The sequence below is a fragment of the Lepidochelys kempii genome, chromosome 1, assembly GCF_965140265.1.
Source record: "Lepidochelys kempii isolate rLepKem1 chromosome 1, rLepKem1.hap2, whole genome shotgun sequence".
Taxonomy (NCBI): Eukaryota; Metazoa; Chordata; order Testudines; family Cheloniidae; genus Lepidochelys; species Lepidochelys kempii.
Window position 1 is genome coordinate 165722689 of NC_133256.1, and position 20488 is coordinate 165743176.

The window sequence follows — 20488 nt, forward strand, 5'->3', positions numbered from 1 at the left end:
ACAGAACTTTATGGGGGGGGGGGGAGCTGACCTACAAAAGTGAGGGGCAAACACTTCAGAGTATCTCTCTCCCATTCCCCCCCTTTGTACCTAAGATGATAAAAGCAGCCACCGTTGAACTTTTGGGGAGAGGACCTCACCTGAACAGTTTGGTGAGTAACACCATTGGAATGAAAGGACTTTACTTTGAATCAAGTACAGTCTGTTAAAATGCTTCCTATCCGGTTTGGCCAACGTAAATGGCAGAGGGGCATTGCTGGCACATGATGGCATCCCCGTTGCCTACTCTGTCCCCATATCTACTCTAGCGACACCATCAGAGGACCCAACCACATCAGCCATGCCATCAGGGGCTCATTCACCTGCACATCTACTAATGTGATATATGTCATCATGTGCCAGCAATGCCCCTCTGCCATGTACATTGGCCAAACAGGACAGTCTCTATGTAAAAGAATAAATGGACACAATCAGACATCAGGAATGGTAACATACAAAAACCAGCAGGAGAACACTTCACTCTCCTTGGACATTCTATAACAGATTTAAAAGTAGCCACCCTTCAACAAAAAAACTTCAAAAACAGACTTCAAAGAGAAACTGCAGAGCTACAATTCATTTGCAAACTTAACACCATTAATTTGGGCTTGAATAGGGACTGGGAGTGGCTGGCTCATTACAAAAGCAGTTTTCCCTCTCTTGGTATTGACACCTCCTCATCAACTATTGGGAGTGGACTACATCCACCCTGACCTAATTGGCCTTATCAACACTGGTTCTCCACTTGTACGGTAACTCCCTCCTCTTCATGTGCCAATATATTTATGCCTATATCAGTAATTTTCACTCCATGCATCTGAAGAAGTGGGGTTTTTTACCTACAAAAACTTATGCCCAAATAAATCTGTTAGTCTTTAAGGTGCCACTGGACTCCTCATTAATTTTGTGGATACAGACTAACATGGCTACCCCATGATACTTGGCTCCATTTAAATGGTTGTGTATTGTTCTCTTAAAGGCACAACAGACCTGAGAGGGCTGGACAGTACAGAACACACATTTTGGGGGGAAATCCGGGACTGAGGGTGTGTTGGGGTCACCCCACAGAAGCAACCCAGGCTGGTAAAAGCCAGCCTGTAACCCAATTGTAGATGGCAGGTTGCAGTTACACACAGACACTCAGGGTGTGACTTGCATGCTGAAAGACTGTGAGAAGCCCAGGTGGGAGCAACTCCAGCATGGCATTGTTTCAGGGCAGGGGTGACACTGCCCTTTACTGGTCTGGACTGCACTCTGGAATGTCACATGGAGCAGGCAGTGGCAGTGTTCGCTTGTCTCCTGCTGGTGCCCCAGGTTGAAGCTGCTCCTCAGCTCCCAGCCCTCTTTGCTCATGCAGCTGGTAAGAGCCACCTGGACAGGGAGACCTGGCTCCATGGCTGGCAGAGCCCTCGGGGAACAGGGACTGCAGGGGAGTCCTCCTGGCACACAGCCCCTAATACCCCTCTCCCTACACCCTGAGGCTATGCCCTCCCTGCACCCTAAGCTACCCCCTTCCCTGCACACAGCCCCCGCTACCTCCCTCCCTGCACCCTGAGCTACCTCCCTCCCTGCACACAGTCCCAGCTACCTCCCTCCCTGCACCCTGAGCTACCTCCCTCCCTGCACCCTGAGCTACCTCCCTCCCTGCACACAGTCCCAGCTACCTCCCTCCCTGCACCCTGAGCTACCTCCCTCCCTGCACCCTGAGCTACCTCCCTCCCTGCACCCTGAGCTACCTCCCTGCCAGCACACAGCCCCAGATACCCCTCTCCCTGAACCACCCCCACTATCCACACACAGACCCAAGTACCCCTGCCTGCACCCTGAGCAACCTCCGTGCCCACACACAGCCCCAGCTACCCCCTCCCTGCACCCTGAGCTACCCCTCTGCCTGCACACAGCCCCAGCTACCCCTCCCAGAACCCCGAGCTACCCCTCTGCACACAAACTGCCCCTAGTCACACCCTCCCTGCACCCACAGCCACCCTGTGTGCACACAGTCCCAGATACCCTGCACTTTGAGCTACCTTCTGCCCGCACATGGCCCCTAGCTACCCCCTCCCTGCACCCTAAGCTGTTTTCAAACATTTTGAGCTAAACCCCCACCTTTGAGTTATAATTTTTGGTTGCACCCCACCCGCCAACTCAGACAGACTGGGTAGCCTGCTGTGGTGAGTCGGGAGTGGAGGTGGCGCTCCCTCCCTGGATCCCGCCATGTAGAGGTGGCTTGAGCCCCGCTGGCCCCTGCCCCCCCCTCCAATAGAAGTCAAACTATGTCTATGCCCAAGGCCCTTGCCCCATCCCCGCTGGGCCCTAGAGATTTTATAGCATGTCTGGGGGGGCCTCAGAGAGAAAAAGTTGAGAACCCCTGCTGTAAAGCATAATTTTGGTTATAGGGCATGGAAAGTATTAGTGACTTAAAGGAGTTCAATATATTTTCGTTATTGACAACATGTTACTTCACAGATTTTTCTATATTGATCCAAAATAATATTCCATTCTCAGCAAAACCTAACTCAATAATGGTAAATCAATGGATCAGGCATTTGACTGTGAAGTATAGTATTGTTTATTGAAAAGCTTAAATACACAGAGGCTGGAAATGAGTTTTTCAAATTAAAACAAGGGCCAGATTCTCTATTGTGCTGCAGCTACTTTGAGCTACGCCGGTGGCACAAAATGGCAATTAAATCCAGAACACAAACACAGGAGGAGCACCTCAGCACAGGGTCTCCCACCTGCAAGTGCAGAGGGGCACCGTGGCTAAAAGGGGGGCATGGCTTGCTGCATTTTGGCAATCCCTAGGTGCTGTATCACTCCTCTGGGGACCCTGGCAACTGCACAAGTTAGAGCAGCCTTCAGGTTGTTCTAACTTACACTAGGGGGTGACTGGAGCAGTGCACAGCGGGCTTAAGTTCAGAGGAGCACATATATGCTTTACCTTTGCACCCGTTGAGCTTGAGTTATGCAGTGTGCTCTTTACCCACAACTCAGCCTCTGGACCCAAGTTTGTGAGACCTGATTTATTAAATTAATTATGCAACCACTACTGCTTCTTCACAATTACCTTTGCCTCTGTAGTTGAAATGCCTTAAGGCCAGATTCCAACCCCCTTCATCAGAGAACCACCCTACTTCACAGGTATTCCTGTTGACTTCAGTGAAGTTACTCAAAGAGTAAAGCACTGTTTAACATGAGTGAGGATGTCAGAATCTGGTCATTATTGAATAGTTATTTTCCTGTATCTGTTTAGTCAAATGAATAAAAATCTGTTTTTTAAAGAACTCCAATTCTAGAAAAATTTTATCAAAACAATGTGTATTCCCTTCCTTCCTGGAAGTGTTTACCAGAAGAAGCTAATATAAACTGAAACAGAATAATTCACTAATGTAAAATAAATACACATACAACTTCAAGCAAGGAATATAGATGCAGAAAACTACAACATCTTAATATGGCTAACTGGTAAATGATAAAGATTCTTAGAATAATGCCAGCTGACACATCTACGTGCATAAAGCTTTAAAATAACAGTTGGAACTGTTTCCCCAGCAGTAGGAATTAATTGTAGCTGACAAAGTAGAAATAGTCTCTAATCTCTAGTACTCGTACAGTATGTAGCTAGTGACCTTCCCCTCCCCCCAAGAAAGAAAATGTTTCTCCGGTGTTCTTTTCAATACTATAAGGAAAATTAATGAGTTCTGTGTTGCTTTTTGTGTAGGGTACCTTTATAGCCATGAAAAGACAGCTACTCTATTGTAACAGCATCCAGATTCAAAGGGAAAGATCTTAGCGCCCTAGGAAAGGTTTAGAGAACTTTTGTCTACCAGGCAAACTTCACTTGCATATACAGCTCTGGATTACGATAGACTTATTAAAAACAGACATTATTTTTGAAGATAAGTTATTAAAATAGAAATATGTAATATCCTGACATATTTTCTCTGGATGCAGGGAATAGGTAGTTTTTAAGTAAAGAACAGAGAATGGACATGCTGCTTCTAACTTCCCTTGGGGTGGGCCAACAGAGAAAAAAAATGGGATTTGTAAATGAATTGTACTAGGAGTTTCCAACCTCCATGCCAATAAAATTAGCTCTCCAATGCTGCTTGTGAGTATAATAAATCTGACATGAGTAGTAAAATTCAGGGCATGCTTAGCTTTCTTGCATTAAAAAGTCATGCTGCAGACAATGTTTGACTAGTCATAAGGCCATGTCAAAAATAGTACCCGCCTCAGGGATAAATATGAACACACTGTGTGGGTAGTTCCTGAACAATTCATGAGAAGAAAATACGGGTTCTGGACATGCAGGCTCCTGTTATATTTTTTGAAAATACAGTATATCTTTTTTAAAAGAATGAGGAGTACTTGTAGCACCTTAGAGACTAACAAATGTATCTGAGCATAAGCGTTTGTGAGCTAAAACCCACTTCATCAGATGCATCCAGTGGAAAATACAGTAGGTAGGTAGGTAGATAGATAGATATACAGAGAACATGAAAAATGGGTGTTGCCATACACACTATAATGAGAGTGATCAATGAAGGTAAGCTATTATCAGCAGGAGAAAAAAACCCTTTTGTAGTGATAATCAGGGATCACCCATTTCCAACATTGACAAGAAGGTCAGAGTAACGGGGGGGGGGGGGGAATAAGCATGGGGAAATAGTTTTACTTTGTGTAATGACCCATCCATTCCCAGTCTTTATTCAAGCCTAATTTAATGGTGTCCAGTTTGCAAATTAATTCCAATTCAGCAGTCTCTTGCTGGAGTCTGTTTTTGAAGGTTCTTTGTTGTAATATTGCGACTTTTATGTCTGTAATCGAGTGACCAGGGAGATTGAAATGTTCTCCAACTGGTTTTGTTGCCAGACTGTTAGGTAGGAAGCAGATAACGATACCTAAATGGTCTCCTTTCTTAAATTTGGAGTAAAGAATAATAGTAATCTGTTACTAATCTGTCATGGAAGGGCATGGGGTAAATAACATATATAGTCCTGGAGCCAGACAGTTTCCCACCAGAACAATTTTGAAGGGCTGCTGTTTGTGAGCAGCAGTAAATTGTGACAGAAAATGGGAAAGTGGTAAATCCAATAAATGCTCTTATTGGTTGTGAAAAGTATTGTTGCATAGGATACTTAATGTAGTATTTCCAGGCCAAAGCCCCAGAACTGGGGCAAATAAGATGAACAAACAAGAACACACTCTTCATAAAGAGAACTCTTCATAAAGCGCACATATAACAATTGATTGAAAACATTAGTTAAAATGCAGTCCAACAGAGTCAATGCATGCTCTTGGCTCGTACATGAAACAGTATGCATTGTTCCATATGTAACCCTTCTGTCCTCAGAGTTGGCAGCAACAAGGGCTGGGTTCCGTATCTAGGGGTTCCATTCCAATAACACAATGCAAAACCGGCTCGAGCCCCCACCCAGTGACCTGGGACAAATATATACCATTCCCGCTGGGCGCCTCCAAGAGGTGATACTTCCCCTCTCACAAGCACAGAGTCTGAGTGTAGCAAAAGCCTTTTAACAACAGAAACAATGTAACATTATGTTGGGGAATCACCACCAACAGAATTCATAACACAACCCATGAGCAAAAACCCCACCCCAAGCAAATTGGGGCGTGTCCTTTCCCTTTGGTTCTTGAGTCCAGCAACCCAAAATCACCCAAAGTCCCAAAAGTCTCCGTCCCTGGTCCGGGCAGCCCCAGAGTTCAAAAGTTTATCTGCAGAGTTTTATCTGTCAATCTGGGTGAAGATGCGGGGGGGCGAGAGGGGGTTAAGGGACACCTTACATGGTCCAAAGCTGATTGCCCCACCTCTCCATGGGGCTCCTCTCCGCTCCACCAGCGGTCCCACGAATCGCTCCGCTCTGCCAGCCGCCCCCATGAGCTGCTCCAAGCATCCGACAAACTGCTCTGCTCTGCCAGCCGTCCTGCAAACGGCTCTGCTTCAAGAGCCGCTCTGCTCTGCCAACCATCCCACAAACTGATCTGCAATATATCTTCAGGCTCCCTCATTACTTAACACAACACTCAGTGATTTCAGCTCTTAGTAAGTTTAGCTCCTTTGTGATTTCAGCTTGTAGTAGGGGAGCCTCAGTACTGGTACACCATGGGCCCAAAGTGAATTCAGCTCAGCAGCCTGTAACTCAACTCCTAAAGGAATCAAAATTGGCTCTGATATTCCACAGTGGAGCAAGGAGGAAGTGCAATTAGCATGTAAGGCCCTCACCAGGAGGCCCATACCACCAAGTATTAATACCTATCCCCAACCTCTCTCTATTCACTGGGTTTTGGAACCCATGACCCTTGCCTAGCGAGTGCTGCTTAGTTGATGGTGAGTCCCTCCAGCATAACAAAAGGCCAAGTACAGTTCCACTGTCCTTGATTCACATAATCAGGATAATAACAATTTATTCCTGCCCCAATAACAGAGAAACTGGGGCAGCCAAAGTGACCATCTAGGCAGTGTGGGTGTGCCTATGCAAATGAGATCAGCCCCTGAAGTTCTTTTCCACAACCCACCATGACTCGGCACCAGATGTCAGGGTAGAGCTCATCCTGAATCTGCTTACACATATATGACGGGGAATATACAGCAGCTCCCTGAACATCCCTGACATGGAGACAATTACATGAGCCAGAGAAATCACTGCATCATGTACATACATGTACATGCAATTAGTGGAGTGACTGTGACAAGTAAAAATTAAATTCTGCTTGACAACCAATGAATCTGGCTTAAATCTTTCTCTATTCCTCAACCAGGAATGAAATCAGCTATGTAAAAATCTATTGACCATGTACATAGTCAAATACAATACATTTTCTTGTGCAAAAGAGGGCAGAAATCCCCTGTAATTTTTATCTGTGTCCTGTTACGACTCTTTAACATGGCCCCCAGAAGTCACTGGGAATTTGGGGTAAAACCTGATGGCAGGATTTTGCCTGAATATTTAATAAATTCACAGAAACAAGTATTTTAAAAGTACACTGCTGAGTGAGTAACTCAGGCCTCGAGATACAAAACATTAAATTAAAGCAACACAACTTGCAGATCACTCTTCTGTTTGGAAAAAAAAAGTCACCTACCATTGTTACACATATTACCTTGTAATTATAACTAGACAAGATTAGAGAATATAAATTCTCCCTATTTTTCTTTTTCAGATTGCTTATTTTGTGCATTCCACATCATTATGCATGAAGTCATTTTCACCGTTTTGTCTGCCAGTTTGGCTTTGTTTGTCAGCTTTCCTTCTTCACATGGAGCCTTTCATGTGGCAACATGGGGAGGGCGGAAGAGCTCAAGTCTGCTGCCCTTACTCACCTTGAGCAGTACCTTAACTAAAATCTGTTCTCTTACCTACGTAAAATGAAAGCATCCTCTAGGTTTGCTAGGAATATGCTGTATTTATTTGAAACACATATTTCTGGAGATTAGCAGTCCTTGAAACAGAAATCTTCTCTTTAGCTACCATATACTTCGTACAGTTAAAAGCTGACTAATTTGGATAAAGAACAGGGCCTATGATGTGCTGGGGGGAAGTCTGGTTGTATCTCATAATTTTTTTCCAGCATTAAATATACTAAAAGGACAAAGTTCACAAGTTTAAATACAACATACAGAACAATCCCTTCAAGGAACAAAGGGATCTTTTTCTATGCCTATATTTTGTCTAAAAATATATGATGACCCCTCAAACCCTGTTTGTCCTGTTTGGCCTTCTTGCATTTTAGATTGTGAAGCATATGCGTGCCCTGGTTTACATGGATTTAAGTACAGGCCAGATCTTCGGCTTGTACCAATCAGTGTAGTTGCACTGAACTCAGCATAGCTTTGCCAATTTTCATAAAAGGAGAATCTGGTAATGACAATCATTTGTACTTCTATAGTAACTTCCATTATAGCATCGGAAAGTCTTTTACAAACACTAATGAATTGGGACAATAACACTACAGTGAAGTATGGAATCATTTTGTTCCTTCTATTTTTTGTTTATCCTCATTTTACAGTAGGAGAAATTGAGACCTCAAGAAGTAAAGTTTTCACAGGAAGCCTGTAGCCAGGAGTAGAACCCAGATTTCCCAAGGTCTAGTCTTTGAATGTAGATACTTCCTACTGCCATTTCCATCAGAACAGCAGCAACAACAAACGTGTACTGATTAAGTCTAATGATATACAAAATATTAGGGAGTAAATAATTTACACAGACAAAAATAATTTTATGAATTCTGACAAAGTAACAAGAATACTATGGGCCAAATGCTACCCTAACCTAAACCTCTTGTATTAAAGGGGTATCAGGCTCACAGATATTAAGGTGTTACTAAAACACTTGCTGATACTCCAAACATTTCTGTTCCAAGGAATTCCTGGCCCACTGTCATGCCGCCTTGTGACCCCATAAGAGTCCCTGGAGGTGGTGTCACTATTACATTTCACCCTAAATAAACTCAGTTCATGAAATTCCTTTCACTCCAACTTGTGCTTGTTTTTAATCACTAATTTTATATAACATGTTTAGAGGTCAAGATGATCCAGTATGGTTCAGCAAGGTTTTCATAAAGTTATTTATAACCCCAATATTAGAGGCTTTAACAAAACAGAGCAATCTCAGTGAAGTCTACAGGCCAGATCCTCAGCTACTGTTAATTGGCATAGTTCAACTGAAAATCAACTACACTGAATGGAGCTATGCCAATTTGCACTAGCTGAAGATCCTGACCATAAATATTAATAGGGTTGCATCAGGGCAGACTTTGGACTCTCTGGTACTCCCTGCATTATATCTAATCTGTAGTGAATAAGATTTTTGGATCCCAATGCATTCAATTTAGTTCCAAAACACCAAAGGCGGCAAATACTGCAAGAAGACTGGTGCAACATGAATTTACTCAGGCTATTCATTACCAGATTAGTCTGTAGCTACTGATGCTAAACTCTGTTATAAATGAGCTAGTCTTGGAACTTATAAATCTCATCTATCCTGCAAAAAGGAGATGTCTCAATAGGAACACAATGTTCTTGAATGGAATTAATCCGGCAGGACATGTAGAATTTTCAGGCATCAGAAAATTGCAGCAGAGTTTGAAATATGTATTAGATATTTACAGGTGGATTTCAAGTAGATTTTGGTCAATAACAAATGAATTAAAATTCATTTCACTCTCCTTTTAATAGGGAAACCCCCTTTATTTTTTAAGATTTACTATTCCCATGTCTCATTGATACAATTCAATTTATATTTCATTTTGAAGTGCAATGGGGTCTAGCCCCAGAACAGGCTAGATCCTCAGGCGATGTTAACTGGCATAGGTCCATTTAAGTTATATGGAACTACACCAGTGTTTCCCAAACTTGGGACGCCACTTGTTCAGGGAAAGCCCCTGGCGGGCTGGGCCAGTTTGTTTCCCTGTCGCATCTGCAGGTTCGGCCGATCGCGGATCCCACTGGCCACGGTTCGCCACTCCAGGCCAATGGGGGCTGCGGGAAGCGGCGGCCAGTATGTCCCTCGGCCTGCGCCGCTTCCCGCAGCCCCCACTGGCCTAAAGCGGTGAACCGCGGCCAGTGGGAGCTGCGATCGGCCGAACCTATGGACGCGGCAGGTAAACAAACCAGCCCGGCCCGCCAGGGGCTTTCCCTGCACAAGCAGCATCCCAAGTTTGGGAAATACTGAGTCTACATGAACTGCTGAGGATCTGGCCTACTATGTTTAATACCATCAGCAAGGAGGCTTACCAAATATAACACTTCTGGGCTTGGGATAATGAACCTTTTTCTGGTATTTTCCAAAATATTTTGTTTACAATGGTCAAGGCTCTTTCTCCCCTCCTCCCATCTCCTCTTTTCCTAGGTCAAAAAGGGAATGCCAGAATTAACTGACAATATTCTCTTATACATGGTCAGAGAATCAGCACATTAAACAACAGTATTTAGGATACGTTAGTAGGAAGACTCAGGTATTAGTGATATATTCAGTGTTATGAAGGAAGTCTGTAGTGATCCAAAGGATTAAAAATAACTGTGCTGATTAATTTCTCAGCTTGCAAAGGCATTTTATTATTGCCAAAAACACTGCATTATGCGTCTCAGTCACAGTTATGGAGGTTGCCCTATATCAAATGGATTGTTTCAATTATCTGCCCGTCAGGATAATTAAGAATCATAACAACTCAGAGGCTGTGGGAGGCTGGCAGTGGATTTATCAATGACAACATCACTGGTACATATATGTTCTGCTTCTCCTGATCCTGATTTTGATTCACCTAACCAGCAATAAGCATGATTGCTAGAGAAAAAGAGAAAGGCCATGGTTAGAGCCATTTAGAGTCTTGTTACATGTAGTGACGTTAGTATTTTTCCAGCTGGTTATTTCAGCAGCTGGTGATGCTAATTTTCAGACACACTCAGCATAGAAAAATGGGGTATTTTGGCTGATATATATATGATCCTATCCTATTTTGTACAGGAAAAAGCAGTAACAAGTTTCTGCTGGGTCAAATGATTGGATAGTCATCAGCTAGTTGCAGAGAAAGCATTCATGCAGCAACACAATAGAGTGGACAGAATGCAAATTAGTCTGAAGTAAAAGGATAAAATAAAAATGCAGACAGTGCTGGAGAATATGTGGACTGTTATCAGCCCACATTACTTGCACCACTACCAAGGTTTCAGTGTCATTAGTCATATGAGAGAGACAGAGCAAAATTTATAAAGGAATTGGTTTACAGGTACAGTTTTGGTTTAATTTGTGTACTGCAGAGGAGAACTACATTAAAATTACATGTAAATTACTTATAAAATGTTATTTGTGAAGGATTTGGGTTATTAAGAGATCTACGAAAGCATATCAGGGTTGTATTGTATATAATATAATTTCATATATATAGGAACTTCAAACTAATTCTGAAGGAATTATTTCCTTAATTTGGTTGTATTTTAATGATCATTTATTTTCCTGTGTAATTTCATTTTTTGTGATTGGAAATATATGATAGCATTTTAGGGAAATATTTCAGACATGAAAATATCAAGTGCTTGATCCAAAGCCCATCAAAGTCTATAGAAGAATCAGGCTCCCAAAGCAGAAAATATCTGGATATGAAGATCTCAATCTCAAACCCCCAAGACCAAAATGATGCTGGTTGTAAGGGGAGGAACATTAAGTACTACATCAGGACACTGACCATCCCTTTTTGCCCAAAGTGATGAGAACCCTCATCATACTATTCAACCCCCCACTGACACTAGCCGACAAAGTAGCAACAGCAGTGAGTCCACAGTGAGTCCTGCTTTCTTCCCCCACTCAGCTTGCTAGGAGGCTTTGCCCACTCAAAGATCTGACCATGGCAACCTGTGCATCTGTCACCTACAGATCAAATTGCTACAAGTCATCATATCTGGGGCCGAAGTTGGAAGCGATGGAGAAACTCCAGCTCACACAGAATATGGCAACCTGGCTCATTCGTGGGACCACTCGCTATGAACACATCACCTCTATGATCCTCTGGCTCCTAATTCACTTCTGTTGCCAGTTCAAAGCCCCGAACAGGTCAAGACTGAATTCCAGTCAGCACCAAGTGGCAATTCATGATCTGCCAAGGCATACGATCTTCTCTGGCACAATGGAGCTGACAAAGCCCAGAATAAAATACGTGAGAGCAAGACACAGCACACTTTCAGTCAGTTGGTCCCAGCTATAGAACAAGCTACCTAGAGAGAGTGGGAAGGGCAAAAACCAGAATACTCCATGAAGTTCACCATGGACCTTAAGTATGAATCTAATCTACCTGTGCACCCTTTAGACACTATACCAGTATGGTGTCAAGTATCAGAGGGGTAGCCGTGTTAGTTTGGATCTGTAAAAGTGGCAAAGAGTCCTGTCGCACCTTATAGACTAACAGACGTATTGGAGCATAAGCTTTCGTGGGTGAATACCCACTTTGTCGGATGCATGTAGTAGACATTTCCAGAGGCAGGTATAAATATGCAAGCAAGAATCAGGCTAGGGATAATGAGGTTAGTTCAATCAGGGAGAATGAGGCCCTCTTCTAGCAGTACGACCCAATTTCAGCCATGGTGGAATACTGCAATAACCTCCACACTCACTGGGCATTTAAGCCAAAACCAGGAAAACAACAGTGTATAAAAATGGAGAGGGGAAAAGTTAGTTAAGACAATTCTTATTTTAAACTGGGTGGAGGTTTGGTATAATTTTTAGTTTTTCCAAACCAATTTATCTATAATGCATACTGGTAAAATGGTCTATGTAGTGCTCAGTACAATTTAGTAACAATATACTTTTAAAAAAACATATGTGTTACTGAAAAATTCACCACAAGAAGTATAAATGTGGGAAATTTGAAGAGGCTGTTTTCAGGAGTCAGTCAACATTCTGTCTTTCAATGGGGCGAATTCTGCTCTGTGCACATTCAGATTAACTCCACTAACTTCAAATGAATTTTCTGGTTTCCCTCCAATGTAGCAGTAACAATGTAAAAATGAAGCAGATTTGGCTCAAAGTCTCTATTTCTGTATATGAGGCACCAATAACATTCTGTATAGTAGAAGTTTCTTCTTTCAGAATATTTCTTATATATCATACGTTTGCAGGGGAGGGGTTTTTGGTGAACCTAGGTTGCATTTTAGACTGTAGTTTATGTCCTATAGTTAAATACTATGACGGGGAAAAGTAGCTGCTGCTGGGGGGGGAAATTTTGCAGATTAAATTTAGACCGGTTCAATGGAGTGCATTAATGTTAGTTTCTTGAGGATTTCTCAGCAGGTGTTTCAGTGAAGAGTTTGCTAGAGTTCGGAAGGAGAGTACTGTATTGATGGATTTAAAAATATGAATGAGAGCAACTGGATAAGACAGCAGAGTTCTTCTCACGTGACATTTAAAACCTTCTAAGTTTTATACTACGTTCATTGGGAATAATTTATATTTATCTTATTGTGTGATATGATGTTTTAATAAAATAATATTTTATCTTATTGCTTTTCATCTGAGAATTAATTAAATCTCAACCCCCAAGTGAGATGGGTAAGGATTAGTATACTCAGTTTACAGATGGGTCAGTGATGCACTGCTAAAATAGAAACAATAAAGGTTCACTTGAAGTTTCTACCACCCTTGGTGGCACATGTGACATAATTAGCATTAATAATAATAATAATAATACCACCTATTTGTATTACAGTAGTGCCCAGATGTCCATTTCTGAATTAGAGCCCCATTGTGTTAAGTGCTGTAAAAATGGGATTTTCAGAAGCGCTCAGCATTGGCCTAATTCTGTTCTGACTGAAGTCAATGCAAGCGTTACTATGGCCAGAACTGAGTGCTTTTGAAAATCCCACCTCAGAATACTCCCTCCTACTTCCCCACCTAACCTCCCCTGCAAAATCCACCAATTCCATACTCCCTTCCGCAAGCCCACGAATTCTTTCATACACACGCACCAACCTTCTTGCCCCATCATGCTTACTCAGACCCAGAACCTCAATGACACTCCTCTAGGTGGTTCCCGTATTTGGAGGTGGTTCCTCACAGCCACAGTGGTGGCAGAGGCAGGCAAGCATTCTATGTCTTCTGCTGGCAGGAGGGTTGTTCCTTGGACTCTGTCTGTGGAGGATAATTTGTCAGGTGGGGTGCAGAACCTCCTGGTGATGGGATATGTTTTCTGTTTGGGAATGGGTCTCCTTAGGAACCCTAAACACAAGATTGCTGGTCAGTGTCCCTTGTCTGGTGTATGTGTAGTGGTCAAACAGTAGAACAGTACTGCCCTGGGCTGGTGGTGGTAGTGGTGATGGGAGGGAGGGATTATAGTAGAAAATCAAAGGTGACTAACATGTGGCTGAACATGCAGGTGTGGGAATCACCGACGGTGACGAAGTAGTGTTATTTGACCAGGTAAATGACAACACTGAAGGAGGAGAGTGCAAGTTTTGGGTTGAGAAAGGCTATATGGGACTTTCTCCAAAGGCATTCAGAAGCATGTGATTAGGAGTAGAGGAAGCAGATGTTGGGGATGACCCACGGTTGAGGGTTGTGGTGGGACAGAGAGGCAAAGGAATTGAGCAAAATGAATCCACAGTTGATGTTAGGGAGGAGATAGTTGCAGAAAGTGGCAGAGAAGTTGTGTATATTGATCGACTGGAGATTACAGAAGTGTTAGGTGTGGCAGCTGGTAAATTGGTTACTTTTAAGAAGATTAGGTGATGATCAGAAAGAAGTAACTCAGCTATACTGAGCACCTTTAAAAAGCGTCACCAGTTACACAGAGTCCACCCTTGCCAGTGAAATCCCTCATTTTTAAGAAAGGGAATCTCTCTGGAAATTGTAGCATTCTTCAAACCTGGGGAACCGCAGTGTGATTACAATACAGTGAGTAGTGAATTATTTGAACTATCAAGTTCTATCTATTTGAACTATCAAGTTCTAGAGCCATCTACTGTTTGCAGGTGATATAGAAAGGGCATATTTTAGTAAGAAAAAAGGACAAAAAAGGAATTATTAATTACTTCCTCTGTTTTTAAATTTCTGGCAGTTTTTTTCTATGGTATATTCATAGTAGAAGATTTTGTGGACACAAGGGATTGTTTGTTTGTTTCAGGAGCAGAATGCTGATCTGGTGTGCTATTTTTAAATGATCATATCAATTTCCGTGTTATGAGGTGCTGCCCGCAGGTTATGAAAGAACTAGTGGAGTGTGATTTATTAAGTTTCCATTTGGAGTTTTTATTGCTACTGTTTTCTAAAATGCAATGTTGACTATTATACTGCATGATGTTAGAGGTGTAGTGAAATGGTCAATGTGAATGTGGAAAAAATGTTCTTACTATAATTAGTATTAAATGACTTCTAAGACCTGAATCTACAAAGGAGACACTGTTTAGATCAGACAATGTTTAAGTTAAAGTTTGGTATCAAGGATGAACCAGGTATCAGATTTGGATTCAGTGGTGCCAAAATTTCACAAAATTTGAGCACATTGGAAGAAATTGTATGAGCTATTATCACGAGATTTTCTTTATATAGGGTAGAAATTTCATGAGGATAACTGTCTTGACATTTTGGCCACATCCAAACATGAAAATGGAGCTGTTCTAATTTTGACACTAACTTGGAACTAAAACCTTAGGAGAAGGATTTAAACCCTGGGATTCAAATAAGAATGCATCTGAAACATTAAGAGGTTCCAATTTATAGCAATATTAATATGCAAATTACACATTTCAACCATCTAAAACTAGGTGTTGTGAAAGGCAAGGAACACCAGCCTCTGATTTTTGCTAAAGAGACAGTGTTAATATTTATAACACGAATGTGTTTTACAGTTAGTCCAGGGTTTAATTAATGCCTTTCATTCTCAAGGTATTTCAAAGTATTTTACTAATGCATTGAATAAAATACTGGCAATGCCATGAATGAGTAAGCAAATGTGCCAGCCAGTATGAGCTGAACAATAGCTCAAATGCAAAAGTTCTGGGCATTGGAGCCAGTTCATTTGAGAGGAGGAACGTTGGTCAGGACACCTAGGTTTTCCTCTACATTTTTCCGAAATATGCCCAGGTGGACACTAAAGATCCTATGACATCCACCAGAGACAGGCAAGAGCCATTGTGGTTTAGACACCTTGATTTACAACCTCAACTCAAAAGGTGAAGCTCTCCCCATTGCAGTGAATTGCAGTGTCAGCATTTCATATTAACCCACATCTTGGAGTACAACTTGAACTGTTGAGTTTCTGACCCACACAGGCAAGAATACCATAAAAACCATACTGAGATCAGCTGAATGAAAAATGAGGGAGGCGGGGATTCCAAGGAAATGTCAACACATTCAAAACATTTCCTGTCCTTGTGTGTTTTAAAATGGTCCCTCCTTTTTCATTTTTTTAAATGTCAAAACCAGATAATTCCTAAAGAAGATTTTCAGTTTTTAATTTGGAAAATGGAACATCCCAATTGTAAAAAGGTCCCACCAATGTGACTAATCTGACCAACAACAAAAAATACAGAAAAAGAAAAAAAAAACCTGACAGAAGAGCAAACATTATTTTTTCCTCATTTAAACTTTTAACTGAAAATGTGGAATGGAAAACTTTCTAAAAATTGAACAAGTCTTTGGCAACATTTCAGTTTTTTAAGAGGGACCATTTTTCAATGTAAAGTGGTTTCATTAGAAAAACTGCAACCAGCTCTAATATTAATATATATTAAAGAACACTGTGCATGTATTAAATGCTTGAAAACACTTAAAATACAGAAAGAAATGGGCTACAATGGGACTTAAATACATGCTTAAGTGCTCTGCTGAATAGAGATCCTTTTCAGAATTAGGGCCATGGTGTATTTTTCAATCATTAATACTCTGTTTAAAAAAGGAAAATCCTCTTTATATCAGGACTAAACTGTAGAGTATATTATGTATATCTCTTTACCAGTTTGCATTTTCAGAAGGAAACAAATTTCTTCGTGAAACAAGGTATGCGGTGGAGCAGAGACACCCAGACAGGACTCTGCTGTGCCCCGTCAGGACCGCAACCTTCTTTGCACCTTGTGCCTACAGGGATTGGAAGCCATGCAGTGCAGGGAGCCCTCTACAGTTCCTTTGTCATAGCCCTGCTCACTCACTCCCGTGAGGAGCCATCTAGCAGCAGAGTGGCTTCCCCTGCAGCCAGGGGCATGTCCTCTTCCTCCTTCTCGTAGTCTTGGCCAAGGGTTTCTGCTCTATAATCTGAACCTTCACTTTATTTGAATTCCTCCCTTGTTCCGCAGCATAAGTAACATGGGGGGCAAGGAAGGGATTAGGATTAAACGGCAGTTCAGATAATAGCGTCTCAGATAAACAGGAGTGTGTCTTCTCTGACCTCCTACAGAATACAGACCACTGACTTCTCTGAATTAATTCCTCTTTGAATTCAAGCATATCTTTTAGAAAAGCATCCAATCTTGATTTTAATAAAAATCCAGTGATGGAGAATCTGCCAAGATCCCTGGTAGATTGTTCTAGTGGTTGATTAACCTCACTGTTAAAAACACGTAATTTATTCCCAGTCTGAATTTGTCTAGATTCAGCTTCCAGCCATCAGATCTCGTTATACCTTTGTCTGCCAGACTGAAGAGCCCATTAGTGAATTTTTGGTAGGGATTTACAGACTGTGATCAAGTCGCCCCTTAACTTTCTCTTTGATAAACTAAATACACTGAACTACTCGACTCTTTCAATACAAGGCATGTTTTCTAATTCTTTAATCATTCTTGTGGCTCTTCTCAGAACCTTCTCTAATTTATCAATATTCTTCTTGAATTGTAGACACCAGAAGTAGACGTATTCCAGTAGTGAATGCACCAGGGCCAAATACAAAAGTATTATAATCTCTCTGTTCCTACTCAATACACCCATTTACACATCCAAGGATCACATTAGCCCTGGGAGTTCATGGTCAGCTGATTATCTACCATGACCCCAAGTCTTTTTTCAGCATTACTGCTTCCCAGGCTAGAGTCCCCCATTCTGTAACTATGGTATGCATTGTTTGATGTATGACTTAACACTTGACCATATTGAAACACATATTGTTTGCTTCTACCCAGCTTACCAAGCGATCCAGATCATTCAGTATCCTGTCCTCTTCATTATTTACCACTTCCCCAATCTTTGGGTCATCTGCAAACTTTATCAGTAATGAATTTGTGTTTTTTCCAGTGCATTGATAGAAATGTTAAATAGGGTAGGGCCTAGGGTGAAAGTGGGCCAGTATGGGCTGGTACCATGTACCGGTAAGAAGCCCGTACCGGCCCGTACACAGCCAACATTAAAGTGCTGCCGAGGCCCTTCTGCCCCTCTCTGTTGGTGGTCCTGCTGATAGGGGCCCTATGGGCAGGGCTGCCGATGGGGGCGGAAAGGGGCAGCTGCCCAGGGGCCGGCGATTTAAAAAGGCCTGGGGCTCCTGGCTACCACTGCTGCTACTGCGATTGGAGCCCCGGGCCCTTTTAAATCACAGCCGGAGGCCCAGGTGGTGCGGGCCAGGCAGCGCAGATGGGCTGGCTGGGGGAGGCTGACCTCCCCAGCCCCACCCCTTCCGCTCAGGGGCCCAGAGCTAGGCCCCCGTACCGATAAGTGTTTCATATTACTTTCACCCCTGGGTAGGGCCAAGAACCAATCCCTGCAGGACCCTACCAGAAATGCACCCACTTGATGATTTCCCCTTTACAATTCAATTTTGAGACCTATCAATTACTTGTTTTTTAATCCAGTTGACGTGAATCGTGTTTAATTTGTATCATTCTAATTTCTTAATCAAAACGTTATACAGTACCACGTCAAAAGCCTTATAGAAGTCTAAGTATATTACATAAACACTATTACCTTTACCATCCAAACTTGTGATTTCATAAAAAATAGAAGATATGAAGCTGGTTTGACAAAATCTATTTTCCATAAACCATGTTGATTGGCATCAGTTATATTACTCTCTTTTAATTTTGTATTAATTGAGTCCCATATCAGCCACTCCATTACCTTGCCCGGGATTACCCAGGTCATCCCGTTTACACTTTTTCAATACTGGCACAACATTCACTTTCTTCAAGTCCTTTAGAACTTCCCCAATGGTCCAAGACTTACTGAAAATCAACATTATGGTCCAGCAAACTCTTTGGTCAACTCTTTCTAAACTCTCAGATTTTAGTTATTAGGACCTGTTGTTTAAAAAAAGTCTAACTTTAGTAACTTCTGTTTAATATCCTTCTGAGAGACTACTGGCATAGAAAAAATATTTCACCATTTCACTGAATATATCTGGCCTTTTCCTAAATACAGAACAGAAATATTTATTGAACACATGTGCCTTTTCTGCATTGACACATTTTACCATTTCCATCTAGTAATTGACCAATACCATAGTTACAATTCTTTTTGTTCTTAAATACTTTAAAAACTCCTTCTTATTGTCCTTAACTCTGCTTCTTGTCTGCTCTTGCTTCCCTTATCAATTTTCTACCATTCCTAGCCTCTAATTAATATTAATTGGTATCAACGTACCCTTTTGATATCAGTCAATATCAATTAAAAGCTAGGAATGATAGAACATTGATAAGGGAAGCAAAGGGACACAAGGAGCAGATTTAGGGACAATGAGGAGTTATTTTATTTATATATACACATATATACACACACATACATTTATATATGGAGAGAGAGATTCTTTCACTTCCCCTCTAAGCCATGCTGTTGTTTTTTTCTTGATAAGGGCTTTTTGGGTATCTAGCAAAAAGTTCTTGAACTGCTTATATTATCATTCATATTTATGTGCTTAATATCTCTTTCAGATTCTTTTACTCAATTTTTTTTTCAGTTTTGTTAAACTGGGCCCTTTAAAATAAGCATATAAATTGCTGGTTGGGACTTTATTCCGCCTGCACTTGATTAATTAAACCGAAGCAACCAATAATTTTTAGTTTTGTGAACAATTTCTCTTTATCTGTCTAGATGCAGTTTAATATAGAAATACCCCATGTTGGGTGCAGAACTTTTTGAGTTAGAAAATTGTCATCTATCATTTTTAGAAATCCCAGGAACATTTTAGTACTGGCTACATGAGATCTCCAGCATATGCCACTCAATTTGAAGTCCCCCTCATGCTAACACAGTTTTTTCTTCCTCAACATTATAGATAGGTGCTTAAGGAGCTGGTCATCCTGCTCCTAAATGTGATTTGGTGGTTTGTTGCAGACACCAACTAGTACTCCCAATAAAAGGTAGAAGGAGAGGGTTCAGAGCAGAGCTCTGAAGAAGAACCACAGAACCCATGACCTATCTCACCCCACCAGAAGCAGGAGAAGGCACGCTGGGTGACAGCCTATTTCTGCCTCTCTGGGAGCCTGGCACAGACTAGCCAGGCAAGGAAGCAGAAGGTACTCCCTACACAGTTACCCCATTGCCTATCACTCTTGGTGGAGCCAGGTGATCTAGGAGAACAGGAAGGGGGCTTGCCTCTGTATCCTCTGCCAAACTGGGCATGAGATCAGGTGCCAAGAAGGGGGCAGGAGGTGGCCCCCACTCTCTCTAGCTTCTTTGCAGAATTAGCAGCAGACTGGCAGTCAAGTTGAAGGAAAAGCAGCCAGAAGTGGGGACTGGGAGGTGGAGAGAGAACCCCCCATCCCACTCCCAAAAGCTCCTCTGTCGAGCTTGATAGGAGATAGCAGGGGTTGGCACTTAGCTTCAGTTGCTCCCAGAAATGTGTGCACAGCAAGGAGAACTGAAGTCTCATACTCCAAAAGACCCCTGCTGTGTCACACCCACTGATGTGCTGGGTTTGTGGGTCTTTCACACAGTAAGGGGGGGGGGGAAGGAAAAACATTTAAAACAGAGCAGGACAAGATGGTCCAAAAAACCAGAGTATTTTGCAAGGCAGAATTCAGGGG